We start from the raw sequence: 15,353 nt of genomic DNA, 5'->3' as shown, positions 1-15,353 counted from the left end.
TACTGTGAATCTGCTCAATTTAAAATCAGCTTTCACTGTTTGAATCAAATTCTGGTGTTGAAGGAGACTGACTATCTGCTGTTGCTGGGATTAACAGCCTCTGAGTATTTATTGTTCAAGCTGATCTGAGAGCCCATTTTCTGCTGACAGAAGTGCATTGCTCTTAGCGGCTGACAGACAGACATTAAAACTGTCCTTCTCCCCTTCTAGCCACAAAGAAACATATAATTTAACATGTAATTATTTGAGAATAATTAAAAAAAAGTATTTAAAATACCTGCTTAATTCCTTTTTCGGAGCAGGAAGGTGAGTCCCTTCCAGACTGGACTCGCCTTACTGCAGAGATCTGAGAAAAACATCTAGGGTTATTAGTACAACGTAACAAATGCTTTTCTGCTACTTTGTATTTGTTCATAGGACATATTTGTCATATTAAAGCAGTCAATTTTAAAATTAAATCAATTAATTAAAAATACATACCTCCACATCTTCCCCTCCACAGACACCAAATGCATTTTATCAAGGGTTTCCCAGAGTGGTGTCTTGGGATCAGGGGGGCAGTGAGATGTGGAGATGCTCTGAAGACCTGGGTTCTTTTAATGATGTTTATTTGATTTTGAGGAGCTTGCCACCTGAAGTCATAGCCCCTCAAAATGTAACTTTTACCTACAACAATTTTGTGGGTAAACTTGTCATATAAAGTGACTTTCGTCACGGTATCACCGTCTGATCATACTTGATCATACTACAACTCTTATTTTGGGAAAAGGTGCTTAAATAAATTTTTTGTCACAACTTTGTGAGTTGTTTAAAAGTTGTTGCAGTGTAAACAACGTGATATGGAGTAGATGTGATGATGTTTATGTCGCCCTACAACTTCTAACATTGTCTTTGTGGATAATAATACCTCAACAAAAACAACATAATGTTACATGGAGAATATGTGCAATATCTGTGGCATATTGTCCCAAAGTAAGAGTTGTAGTATGATCAAGATAATGTGCTCTATGTGTGCTATGAGTTTGATGGCACTACAACATGCCATAGTAAAGTTATTGACCATTTTAAACATATTTTAATGGTAGAAAAATACAAAAAAGCTATTTAAACATCATTAAAATGAAAGCCCATTATCCAAAGCTATTTGATTGATAGAGCAAACTGGTATTCATGACATTTTTCTTCTATCCTACATCTAGCAAAATAGGTTTTACTGAATATTTGGCTACTTAGACTACAGTCTTTGGGAAATAACAATATTTTTTTTTAAGTATTATTTTCCAATCCAAGAAATATAGTATGAAAAATGTGAGATTACATACACATAAAATGATTTTAATGACAATACACCTTCTACCAGCACGGTGGTAGGCTCATTTTGAGGAAAATACGATTGCTGTGGTTGCAGAGAGGTGTCGGTTTTGTAGGAGCAATGTTCTGCTGATGAGTTGTATGAGTATTGAGGAGCTTGAGGCAATAAAAATGTCTTGTTGATGTCAGAGGAGAAAGGACAGACTGGTTTGAGATAATGGAAAGGCAATGGTAATTTAAAAAAAACAATGGCAGCAAAAGGCTCCACCAGTTGCCACATTTGTCAGCTAAGAACCATAAACTGAGCCAAGAATCCACAGGCTCACCAAAACTGGATAATTAGGGGTTAAAAGGTTGCCTAGACAGATGAGAGTCTGTTTAAGCCTCAACATTCAGATGGTTGGGTCAGAATTTGGAATGAATAACATGAAGGTATGGATTCATCCTGCATGGCATCAACAAGTCAGGCTGGTGGTGGTGATATAATGGTGTGTGTATGGGGGGGTTCCTGGCACACTTTGGGCCTACTTCCAGCAGGATAATAAAACGTGTCACAAGTCATCTCAAGCTGGTTTCTTGAACATGGCAATGAGTTCACTTTGCTCCAATGGCCTCCACAGTCACCAGATCTCAATCTAACTGAGCACCTGCTTTTCACGTGGTGGAGCAGGACATTTTCAGTATGGATGTAAATCTGCAGCAAATGTGTAATCCTATTGTGGCAATATGAAGCAACATCTCTGTTCAATCTATACCATGAAGAATTAAGGTAGTTCTGATGGCAGAAAGGAGTCCCGCCTGGAGCTTTAAAAGCGGACACAATAAAGTAGCTAGTTAGTGTATAGATTCCTGAGTGAACATAGGACTATACCTACAAAACATAGTGTAAGTTACAGGAAAAACTGTGTCTTGCAAATCTATTCACACCCCTTTATATTGTGTCAGTTTCAACCACAAACATAAAACACAAAATCATTTAAAATTATGAAGTAGAAGGAAACTCATAACATTTTTTAACAAAACAATCTGAAAAGTGTTGCATGCATTTATATTCAACCCTACTCCCTAATCAATACTATGTAGAGCCACCTTTCTCTGCAGTTCCAGCAGCTTTAACCATCTATATATATTTGTTGTACATTTCCGCTCATTCTTCTTTGCAAAATAGCTCAAGCTCAGTCAGACTGGATTGAGATTGTCTCTGAAGATCAGTTCTCAAGTCTTGCCACATATTTCGACTTGTATTTAGGCCTGGACTTTGACTGGGCCATGCTAACACATGAATATGCTATGACCTAAATCATTCCATCGTATCTCTAGATGTATGTTTAGGGTCGTTGTCCTGCTGGAAGGTGAACCTCCGCCTGCAGCCTCTAACAGGTTTCATCTAGGATGCTCCATCTACCTTTTCCAAGCTGAAATAGAGCATGATGTTGCATCTCCATAGAGATGGTGTTTTCATGGTGGAAAAGTGAACATGAAAAAGTTGATTACTTGTTCTTGCCACTGTAAGCAGCTTTCCAGTCCACTGTGGTGCTGGTGTCACTGTCCATGGTCCTGTAGCCAGTCAGTCTGCCACCATTTTTAATTAGAAGAAAAATCCATTATTAAAAGATGCTACAGCAGAACATAGTTATTATTCAAACATGAGTGTTTCAGTAGCTGCTTAACGTAAAAAGTGTTTTGTATAGAACTGACTGAGGTTTATCACTGAAGTAAACACCATATAGATCAGTAAAACCACCTGGAAACTGTTGCATATGATGTCCAGGAGCTGCTAAAAGGCTCTGCTGAAGTTTGCTGATATAACAAATTTATTTAATCACTTTAGACTTCAATGTCAATAATGTACCAGCAGATGAATTTTAATGAAGCATGCATGCAGCTATCATACCTGTAACTACAAAACGCTTTGTAGAAATACAATCCAATCTTTTAAATCACGGATGGTGAGCCTGCAGACCACTGAAGCCCCTGATGAACAGCTGCTGATGGAGAAACGCATCTGGACACAGCAGCCACCAACCCGCAAACAGCTTACAAGAGTCTTTTTAAACTATGACTTCCAGATGCTACATGTGGTGGTGAATTCAACTCTTACATCCCGGCAGAACGGACGAAGATCGGGACGCCTCTCCGAACGACTCCGGAGCGAATCAGACCAATTAACTAACTGAGAGGAGATGACAGCTGGAGCTCTATACGGAGAACTTTAGCAGGTAGGTTAACTTTAACCTGTCAGTTTCATTATACAACATGGAGAATTGTTTATAGATTACTTATGAAGACTAATGAGCTACATAAGTAACTAGCTAATCACAAATAACCCCAAATTACAACGTTTGTTAAGATTCACCCTAGTTGACGGTCAACTACTTCCGGGAGGTTTCTAAGGTTACAGAGCTATGTGGAGCACGTGACAGCCGACGCTTTGATCTTCTGTTGTCTGTTCTCTCGTGTCTAATACGCACGCGTCTTGTGACGTAACGGATTGTAACGCATCAGAGGCACTCTATGTTAAATCTCTTGTCATTCTGAAAACACGTCACTTCAAGAAGAGTAGCAAAGCAGATCGTCCTTTTTTGAGTTTTGGATCCAAAAAAGCTTTTTTAAATGTTTCAGTCAAGTGGACTAAAGAAGAGAAATATCTCCATCTCAATTGACAACGTGGAGGACATAATATTGCCTCGTATGAAGACTTTATCACCGGCACAGTGGGCCTTGCTTTCACAAGGTCTGAAGGATTCACATATTACAGGGGTTCTGGCTGACATACTTAGTGACATTTTTCAGCAATGTGTGGAAAATTCACTGAAAATCCTGATTCCAATGATTGAAGAGAATATCGAGGCCTATGCAATGACTGATGAAATAATCGGTGTGCATTTAAAGAGTTTGATTACAGCAGAAATGGCCAAGTTTCTCCAGGTTTCACCAGAAATGTGTCACAGTGGGAAGGAGTTAAACTCATTGATGGAAGAGGAGGTCTCTCGAAAAGTAACTTCTATTGCAAATGTGATCAGAAGGACCCCCGTTTATCCCGTGGAACCTGCCGTGTATGTGAGTGGCCGCTTTTCCAACCTAAGAAATCTCAACAAAATGGTTTCCAACACAGTTACATTTTTCCGAAAACATCTTAACAGAGCCAGCTCAAGTTGTGCTGACAGATACTGGAGCAGATTCATAAAGAAAAAGGAGGCCTTAAATCTGCCTCCACCAAAACCAAAGATTGCATTTGAACTTCCAGAGGAAAGTGTTTCTGCAGTTGTAACATCTCCCTTTTTTCTGGCCTCAGTTGGTGAGGGAATTACAGAAATAATAGAGAAACATTCAGATGATTTATACGATGCCAAAACAGCAGACGATGTTACAGAATTTTGCCCGTCAGTAGATCCTTTCAAAACAATTCAAGTGGCAGAAGCAATTAGCCAAACTATCATTGAGGACCTTCATTTCTGCAAATCCGAAGGTTCAGTTAGACAGAAAGATGAGAAAAGTTCATCCACGCCACATTTTAACTTGAAAGAAATTGTTGGTGATATCAGAAGCCTATTTTTATCCATGCTCAAAACCGCTCCAGCTGGAAGACAACAAATAACCAGCAAACCAGAATTTTCCAGCTTTGCCAAGCAGCGGTTCAGCAGTATGGTGTCTTCGTTGGAGAAATCATTGGATTCAAGTGACACAAAGGTGGTCAAACTGAAACATGACCCAGGTAGATCAAACAGACTCATGTGCTTCATGTTTCCTGGATGCGTTCCTGAGTATTCATCAGATGAGGAAAGCCCAAAACATCGAGACTACACAGAGACAGACCACATTCCTAAACTGGATTTTCAGTCTATCAAACCTCAGATTGACAGCCTGTGTGCAGAATCTACAGGGAACCAATTTCTAAATGACAAGTTCAAACAGTTTGTAAAGGAACTGATAGATACATTATACGTTCAAATCATGAGGAGCCATTATAATCAAATTCCTGTTCCTCCAGAAGGAAAATATCTTTCAGATTCTGTCCTCTCTAGCAAGAAAGTAAGGGATGCTTCTGGCCAGATACAAGTTTGCCCTGAAGTCTTCTATGCCAGAGCAGAAGACGAGGTAAGGACATTTCTCCAAAGCATCTTTCTGTGGATAAAAAATCAGGAAACCTATCAAATAGGTGAAGATGATAAAGTTTCCAGCATGCTGTCAGAGATCGACGATCTGGTTAAACAAATATGTGTCACATTGACCCAAATAATGTCTCCAGAGCCCTGTGAGCCACAAAATGAAAAGGACAGTAAACCAAATATTTCAAGTGAATTCGCAGACCAGTCTAAATCTGATGAAGCAGACCAAGACTCTTTAACGTCTCACACTGATCCCTTCATTGTGACACTTAAAAGATTTCTCAAAAAGATGTCAACCAGCGATGGGTTTACAGAATCAGGGAATATTTATTCCAGTTGTAATGATGAAGTTCAAACTAACATGTCAAATCAGGAGCTGATTGAAAGTGACGTGTCTGAGAACACAGAACTAGAGGAAGGTCTGGCATTTTTTGTAATGGGTGCAGTTTTAGACTGTTCAAAGAAAAATGGCGGGCCCCTTAGGTCCAAAGAGATGGGAAAGATCCTGTGTTATCTGTCAGGAGTGGATGATGTAGAAAAAGACTTTACTGTCAATATATACAATGAAAACGCTAAACAACTTGTTAGAGACATCACCAAAGATCTAAAAAACGAGTTTGGCTCCACTGAAGCGGTGTTGAAGGCTGTGGTATCAGAAGATGGCCGTCCTTTTAAGAGTGCTGTATTGAGATGTTTAAAAATTTCTTTAACATAAAACCCCCAAAATCTGCAGTTCAAAGGTTCTTTTCAGGAATCACAAAATCTTTTAGGAATCTTTTCCGAAAGCAGAGAGGATCTTCTTCCTCCCTGTAGATTACAGACCACAAACACGCACAATCTCTGGCATCCTTCTGCAAAACAAACCATTAACATTTTAGTAATAGCTAAAATAACTTTTTATATGTGTAGAAATGATCTGGCATTTGATAACATAGACCAAACAAATTTTAGGAATAACTCCTATTAGCATAATATTTTCTAGGTCAGGACAACAAGGGTAAAAATCCCAGCCTACCTTTGATATTTGGAGTCTTTCACTTTGGGTTTTCGCCGGGTGCTCCGGTTTTTCTTATTAAAAACCATTCATGTACTTTTATTGGAATGTTACCTGTAAAGGACCTTACTAATATGTTCTGCACTTTAAATTTGTTCATAAGGGTTTATTATTGTTCCTGATTTCTAGCAATAAACTTCCAAACCGTTTCTACTGTTCTCTGAGTGTTTTTCCGCATGTGGGTTAATTCGGCCATTAAAAACGATGACACTTAAGTGTTTCGATCTTATAATTTTGTTTGATTCCTGTAAAGTGTCTTCAAGATCTTTGAAAAGCACTAACCAGATAAAATGTATTATTATTATATAGATAGATATGAAATTCAATTCCATTCATTTTGAATCTTAATTCTACATTTTCCTATCTGTTTCTGTTCACAAATAGATCTATAGAACAAAAACTCCTCCTATCTCAGCTCTTACTTTTACCTCATTATTTTTGCTCACCTGTCAATAATGATAAAAATGTATTAAAATAGAAAAATAAATTAAGTAAATGTTGATAAATATGCAGCAGTAAGGTAAGGTTTACATGTATAAACTAGCGGCTGTTAGCAATAAACTGCTAAAATAATAATACAAATAAATACTTCAGGATGACCAATATTATAAGTGGTGTCTCCAAATTAAACACAAAATGCTTTTTTTAATGACTAAAGCAATCTAAAAGTGACTCAGCCCCTTCATGACAAGCATCTTTAGTACGTAGTAGAGAATCCTGTTGCTGTTAAAACTGGCTGCAAATGTGATTCTTAGCCAGCCCCCAGCTTCTGGTAGCGTTCCTGAAGAATTTTAGCTCAATCCTCATGAACAAAGGCCTCCAGTTCATTAATATGATCGAGTTTGTATGTTCATTAATTTCTGTTACTCTTTTTCTGTTGTGCATCTCTTCAATATTAATACAGCATAAATGTGACTGGACCAAAAAGGACATGCCAGCAGGTCAAAATTAAATATAAGAATATTTTGCAGACTGGTAAAGTTATGTTGACTATAAATGTACTAATGACTTATGTGGAGATATATTATGTGTGTACATTATTACTATGTTCATAACCAGTGTGGGAAATAAAATGTGTAACATGTGTTAGTATAAGACATTGTGTGGCCTGCAGAAGTATTTCTCACAGGAGAGGTGAAGTGGAAAATTACTGAGAACTGCAGGAGTGTGTGAAAATTAGAGATAATACAACTGACTGAGTTACTCCCTGCTTATATCAGTAGATACGGGATGCAGCTGGTGGACAATGCCTTTCTAAATATGGTCAGCCAGAAAAATGTGTACGTGACTATGTGTAGAAAATATTGTAAACAAGGGCACTGCCCATTTTTCGTGTGTGTTTTAATAAAAGAAATGAGCCCAGTCAGGAGAGGCAGAAGAAGTCTCGGTGTATCCTACCTACATGAGCTCTTCCCCTGGGCCCAGAACGACATACAGCTGTCTCCGTGTGATTTATTCTAATGTGTTGTGAATTTCTCCAGGTTACAGTGAATAAACGAACGCGCAGAAGGCCCCGGTAAAGGGGTACTTCAACACTTAGAAAGTGCCTGCTCACACATTTCATTCTCTTACTGATTTTAACCGTCAAAAAAGAGGTCATGTGTCTGGCACAGGGGGTGGGCCACCATCTCCTGAATTCACCCCAGCAGAAAATCTGGCCCTTGAAGTGAACAAGGGGAGGCCAGTCTTAGAAGGGATCCAGAGGAGACCGCCACTAAATCTGTCCCACCCATACAAACTGCTCCCTTCATACATGGTAAAAAATTCCACTACTGCATATGCAGCATAATCAGACATTCATATTGTATGATATGGACTGAATGAGATTGTGTTGCAGCCAGTGAGAAAGATTGCATATTAGGCAAAGAGACAAAATAAGAACCTGAAGAGAACCTGTCGAAACAGGTAGACTTACCCGGTGACCTGGGTAGTTCTGTGACATCAAGAGCTACATGACTCAAGGCTCTATTGGGAATTGACAGGGGTTGTAACAAAGCTCAGATTTATTGCACCTAAAAAGATTAAAGTCTGAATAGCGCCCCCTTTATTGGGGCAATTTAAGGCATGAAAAGGTCATTGATCACAAAAAGGGGTGGGTGTGGAATGAAGATTTTAATATCAATAAAGGGTCATAGTTAATAATCAGTTACATAAAATGAAACAATAATTATATAAGAATCATAAAAAAAGTCCCTCAACTAGAATACACATTTTATTGATATCTTGTGTTTCATGAATAAAACAATGTTTATTTTTGTTCCGTTTGAGCAACAAAATATCAATAAATGGATGAGTCCGAATATTTTCCAATTTAATGTAGAAAAGACAGAAGGAACTGATTTTGTCTCAAAAATGCAAAGATAGTAATCACTGCACTAGACTCAGTGAGGCCAGAAACCATGTAAAAAAACAGGTTTCATCATGAGATTGCTGCAAAGATAATGACTCAACGACTTCTCACTGTCGCTACATGCTCGTCAAGGAGGGCTGAGCCTGCCAAGATTTGTATCCCCTTCCAAAAATGAATTAACAATGTCCCACATTGTTGATTTATACATATCCATATAATTGGATAAATTATTCCATACACAAATGGAGTGTTGCTTTGTTGGACGATACAGAAATATTACATAATTTAAACAGGTATCAACAGAAGTTAGTTCTTATTGCAATGACAGCTGCAAAACATATGTTTTCTTGCAATGAAAAAACCCAGAACCCCTGACACAACAACACTGGTGGAAGGAGCTGTCCATCTGAAAAAAATGATGTGTTATGTTAGAGACAAGTCAGAGACTTTTTATCACATTTGAGATGTCATTATAAATGCAAAATACCAGATATTAAAGATTTTATTTCTATATAGTCTTTTTGTTTGAGGCCAGTTGCTTCTAGCTAAGGCTTTTTTATTAGCAAGAGGGTTTAGATTATAATATAATATGAATTTGGCTCGAATCTTGTAAATGGTTATTATGTCATAAAAAATAATAAACAAGTAATTGAATGACAATGAATATAAAAAGTATAATGAGATTGAATAATAAAAGAAATGACATAGTCGTTATCCTCTGTGTGAACAATAATCCTGTCAGACGAAACGTACAAACTTCAGTGTATAAAACACCCATCAAACAATTAGGCAGGTAGCTACCACATGGCAGAAGGATTTTCAGAGAAAACAGTAAGAATGGAATGAAAATCATGTGAATAAATTATTAATATAGTATTGAGGCAAAATAAAAGAAAAAGAAAGTCATCAAGTGATTAAATGGAGACTAAACATTGGAATATTCATCAAAATCATCATCAAAGTTAACAAAGTTGTCAGAGTCAGAAGAGCTGCTGGATGGACAAGAATCATCTGTCAGGGCAGTAGTTAGGGCATTGTTTCTGATAAGGTTTAGAGGATCATTGCTGGACAAAGCTGTGGCTATCAACCTGGCAATTAGAGCGCTGTGCAACATCCACAAGTAAGACTTTCAAAGGAAGTCATGGCAACAATGAAGGACCTCCTTTTACCAAAAGTAGCTGTAAACCAATTGGACAAATTGTATACTCCAGAATACTTTGCTATCCAATGTGCTAGGGTAATAATCCATCCAGACCTCTGGTTGCTGATCCTTCAGAATCTGGAACAGTGACCCAAACATAGCACAAACACCACCCTTTTCTGGAATCAGAATCAGAATCAGAATCAGAATCAGAAAAGCTTTATTGCCAAGTACGTTTTTGGACATACAAGGAATTTGTTTTGGCGTAGTCGGTGCAATACAGTACAAATTAAACAGTATAAACATATCTACAATATAATATAAATATATGTGCACAGTTTTAAGTGAGTGAGAGTAAATATAGAGCAGTATAAGATGCAAGAGCAATACAACAGTGCAGGTGATCATTGTGCAAGTAAAGCAGTGCAAGTAAAGCAGGAGTCCAAGCTGAGCGTTAATGTAACACATAGAGTTACAAGTTACAAGTGTCCTGTCAGCAAAAAAAAAGGGGGGGTGTGGGGGAAAGGGAGAATGTCAGGGTGGTTTCCGGGCTTTGTTAACCAGGCTGGTGGCAGATGGGAAAAAACTGTTCTTGTGGCGTGAGGTTTTGGTCCGGATGGACCGCAGCCTCCTGCCAGAGGGGAGAGTCTCAAAGAGTCTGTGACCAGGGTGGGAGGGATCAGCCAGAATCTTCCCTGCCCGCTTCAGGGTCCTGGAGGTGTACAGTTCCTGGAGCGACAGTAGACTGCAGCCAATCACCTTCTCAGCAGACCGAATGACACGCTGCAGCCTGCCCTTATCCTTGGCTGTAGCAGCGGCGTACCAGATGGTGATGGAGGAGGTGAGGATGGACTCAATGATGGCTGTGTAGAAGTGCACCATCATAGTCTTTGGCAGGTTGAATTTATTCAGCTGCCGCAGGAAGAACATCCTCTGCTGGGCTTTCTTGATGAGGGAGCTGATGTTTGGCTCCCACTTGAGATCCTGGGAGATGATGGTTCCCAGGAAGCGGAAAGATTCCACAGTGTCAATTGTGGAGTCACAGAGGGTGATGGGGGCAGGTGGGGCTGGGTTCTGCCTGAAGTTCACAACCATCTCCACTGTCTTTAGAGCGTTGAGCTCAAGGTTGTTCTGGCTGCAACAGTCCAACAGATGGTCCACCTCCCATCTGTACGCAGACTCATCACCATCAGAGATGAGTCCGATCAGGGTGGTGTCGTCCGCAAACTTCAGAAGCTTGACAGACTGGTGACTGGAGGTGCAGCTGTTGGTGTACAGGGAGAAGAGCAGAGGAGAGAGAACACAGCCTTGGGGGGAACCGGTGCTGATGGTCAGGGAGTCAGAGACGTGCTTCCCCAGCCTCACGCGCTGCTTCCTGTCAGACAGGAAGTCAGTGATCCACCTGCAGGTGGAGTCGGGCACACTCAGCTGGGAGAGCTTCTCCTGTAGCAGAACTGGGTCGATGGTGTTGAAGGCAGAGCTGAAATCCACAAACAGGATCCTGGCGTAGGTTCCTGTGGAGTCCAAGTGCCGGAGGATGAAGTGAAGGGCTAGGTTGACTGCATCATCTACAGACCTGTTGGCTCTGTAGGCAAACTGCAGGGGGTCCAGGAGGGGGTCGGTGATGTCTTTTAGGTGTGAGAGCACAAGGCGCTCAAAGGACTTCATCACCACAGAGGTCAGGGCGACGGGTCTGAAGTCATTAAGCCCTGTGGTCCTTGGCTTCTTGGGAAGGAATGGATTGCTAATAAGGGCAAATATTTGGAAGTACTTTCAAATAAGGGACTGTATTACCAATGACAAACTTAGAAAAAACTCAAACGCAGTGGGAGAGTTTTTAGAGGCGTCTGGGGTGTTGAAGCACCCCCTCCGAGAGGTCTTCTGCGTGTTCGTTTATTCACCATAAGCTGAAAGAATTCACAGCCATTGAAATAACACACTCAGACACCGTTGTATTAAATTAAAAGTACCTGGACCAGGGAAGCTCTCATGTGATCTGACCACACACTGGGACGACTTCGGAACTTCTCACTGGGCTCATTGCTTTCATTAAAACACACATGGAAATGGGCAGCGCCCTGTTTACAGTTTTTTCTCACATATAGTCATGTACAAACTTTTCCTGCCTACCATATTAGGACATGTTCCTGTCTCCCAGCACCTGCACTCGTATCTACTGATATAAGAAGGGAGTACTTGGCCCGTTAATCTTTTCACATCCTTTTCCCACGCTTACAGTTCTTCAGTATTTTTCTGCTTCACCACACTCAAGGCCAAGTTTGTGCAATAACAATTCTGCAGGCCACTAACACAGGTTATACATTTTATTTCCCACACTGGTTATGAACATAATAATAATTAATGCACACACATAATATATCTCCACAATTTCCCCCTTTTGAAGTCACATAGGTGACTTCACCACTACTTGGAGATGCTAAATAAAAGAGTTTAACAGTCTTTACAACCTGTGGAGCAGAAGGAAATGTTTGTCATAATGCTTTTTGACCCTGCCTCCATTGCCACGCCATGTGCCCAGGGACTATTGCCTGTCCGGCCTTTGTAGTCCCAAGGATGCTTACAACCTTCTAAGTCTTGACAGGGAGTATTGACCCCTCTAACTGAAGGGTGTCTATCCGTGCTTTATTCCATAGTCTGTCCAAATATGCCAATATAATATTCTACCATCCTTCTGCTCCCTAGACAGTAATACATATCAGACACCCTGTAACTTACTCTTACGGGTTAATCTTCGTCCTCCTCCTCGTTAGCATCCACCGCAAGCAAAGGCATCATATGGGAAGGAGGAGGTGCAGTTTTCCCTTCAATGGTAATCAACCTTTTCCAGTGTACTGGAAGTTCACAAAACAATCCAAAAATCAATGTAACAATGAAGAATGATAAAACACCTATACCTACCATGACCCAACCCTTAAGGGGCCTGGGTCCTAGATTTTGACCTCCCATCTTTTTCAAAGGTACCTGTAAAGGAAGATGAGGATTAACAATATGGTGAAACACAAAAGACCTTTTTTTTCTTTTAAAGTTCAGAGTGTTCAGTTCAGTTCTTCGGTGGGAGAGCAGCTACGACCACCAGTGAAAGAGAGGAAAGCTCAATCACATCCGCATCTTCTGTGCGATGTCCTGGTCTTCACTCACAGGTATAGACTGACCTGGAGCTAAATGGTCTCACCAGAGGATTATTCTGCCCCTATTGGTGGGACCACTGATCTGACAGTGCACCTAAGGTGTAGACTAACCTTTAGGTGTAAATGAACGCTTTCTCACCCTAGGGGATTATTCTGCCCCTTGAATTGGGTGAGAAAGGTCTTTTGGTGTGCTGGTGTTGTCCTTCAGATTCTGTTGGACCTCTGGCAGCGATCTCTGTGGTGCCTCTGCTGCTGCACACTGGCTCCAATGATAACACGTGTCTCCTTTGCCCTTGACCCTCACCGCATGTGAGGTTCTCTCTGTGACCTGGAATGGACCCGTCCACCTGGGCTCTGACCATTTCCGTTTGATGACTTTCAGAAGGATCCACTCAGCTTCGGACGTGGTTGGCTGAGGTCCCTCGGTTGGTTTCTCTGGAACCTGTTTTGAGAACTCTGTAACCAAAATTAAGTTGGTGTCTGAGGGGTCCTGCCAGTCCCCAGCTGCCAGAGAGCGCTTTACCACTTCTCTCAATTCCTTAGCTTGATGCGCAGGATGCAAAGAAAGAGAATCATGAGGAACAGCTTCATCTGACAGTAAATATCATTCTGCTTGGTCAGGTGTTAAATCAACTGTTGCAGCCACACCCTCAAGAGCCACATAAACATTTTTGGATGAAATAAACCATGTCTTACCTTCTACTGTTTCATTAAACAAATCCTGGTACCATTCTGTGTGACAACGGTCGTAGAACAGAGTGACATGGGGCGGGTCAGGCGGAGAGGTGCAGGGGCAGAGACTTTGAATCCAGGGTTTCCACAGCTGACACACCGAGAAGATGCTGCTTGGAGGTTCGGTCAACAGTTCCCAGTAGATGTCAACATATTCCTCTGCAACTGGCTGTAAAAAATATTATCCATGCTGAAGCATTTGTCCACATGCCAAAGAGGAACTATCTGGAAAAGTTATCGTTAACCCATCAGTACCACACAGCACTGATGCTCCCAGCTTCACTAATAAGTCTCTGCCCAGTAAATTAGCAGGTGTGCTGGGTGAACACACAAAAGGGTGAGTTACTCTCTGAGTCCCAATCTGAACAGGAAGAATTTATGCAGCCCCTGAGAAGCCCATCACAGCAACAGTCTTGGTAGAGAGCAGTGGTTTAGGAGGTTGCTGTGTTATGGTGGAATAAGTAGCTCCAGTGTCCACTAGAAAAAATTCAGACAGTTCTCTCCCACCTTTGCAGGCAACATGGGATCTGCTGTGCCCACGCCACACAGTTGTAGCACACATCTCCCAGTGCCCTACTGGCTCCACCCTTTCCTCTGGGTGCTCCACACCATACACCACGACCAGCCGACCACCAACATGCCATCCGCCTCCACGACCGGGGACACTGTACCTGTAATTATTAAAATGTATAGGGTGCAGGAGGGAGTAACCCCCTCCTTGCCACTGATCAGTCATAGACATAGGGGTGTGTGCTGCTGGAGGAACAGGTTGAGCTGCAGCTAACATTACATTTTCAGTTATATAATTTTTCTCTTATTTAATTTTCTCTTTGGCCTCTTGCAGCTGTAATTTAAGGAGCTGATTCTGTAGCTGCTCTTTCTCCTCTTTTCTTTTTCTCTGCCTCCTGAGCTGTATGTAAAAGGTGAATTAAATGTTTTTCCCACTTTGTGAAGTCTGTTCCCTGCAAATCAGGATTATTTTTCATCTTTTGACACATGTCAACAGGAACTCCTTTTGATATGGCTTTTAAAACAGCTGTCCCATTCCTGTTGTGCTTTCTCTATTTCATTCATGTCAGAGGGCAGAGAAAACGGTCTGCCATGTACTATTTCTTTGAGAATACGAATTTACATCAGCGACTTGGTGTCACGTGATCTCAGACTCAGAATATAGTGGGTGGAGTTATACAATGATGTACAGTAGGTGGCAAATGGAGTAAGACCAGTTTGATTTGGAGTTATTCTCATCCATAATTAACCAGGGATAGGCATTCGGGCCATGGCCTCCCTGTTTCTTCCATTGTTTTCCTTAATCTTGAACCCCTAATGCATTAGAACTTAGTTATATTAGTTTATTTACAAAATGAGTTCCATTATCTGACCTTATAATCTGTGGGATACCATATGTGGGGAAGAAATGTGTAACTAGGTTAATCTATTACCACTAGGCAATATTTCTTCCCCTGTGTTTGCAACAAATTATGCATGATCTGCAAAAATTCTTTGA

The 15,353-nt window shown here is 40.8% G+C and overlaps 1 long non-coding RNA gene across 1 annotated transcript; it reads right to left on the bottom strand.

Annotated features, from left to right (window-relative positions):
* Positions 1-276: 276 nt before the first annotated feature.
* On the bottom strand, positions 277-3,522 carry LOC124864840. The gene is made up of 3 exons (XR_007037373.1): positions 3,206-3,522; positions 2,806-2,883; positions 277-346 (listed from the first exon to the last, which is right to left on the bottom strand). It is a non-coding gene; the product is annotated as an uncharacterized LOC124864840 (long non-coding RNA).
* Positions 3,523-15,353: the final 11,831 nt, after the last annotated feature.

The sequence above is a fragment of the Girardinichthys multiradiatus genome, chromosome Y (assembly GCF_021462225.1).
Source record: "Girardinichthys multiradiatus isolate DD_20200921_A chromosome Y, DD_fGirMul_XY1, whole genome shotgun sequence".
NCBI lineage: Eukaryota > Metazoa > Chordata > Actinopteri > Cyprinodontiformes > Goodeidae > Girardinichthys > Girardinichthys multiradiatus.
The sequence above is the reverse complement of the archived record's forward strand: the minus strand, read 5'-3'. Positions and strand labels throughout refer to the sequence as shown.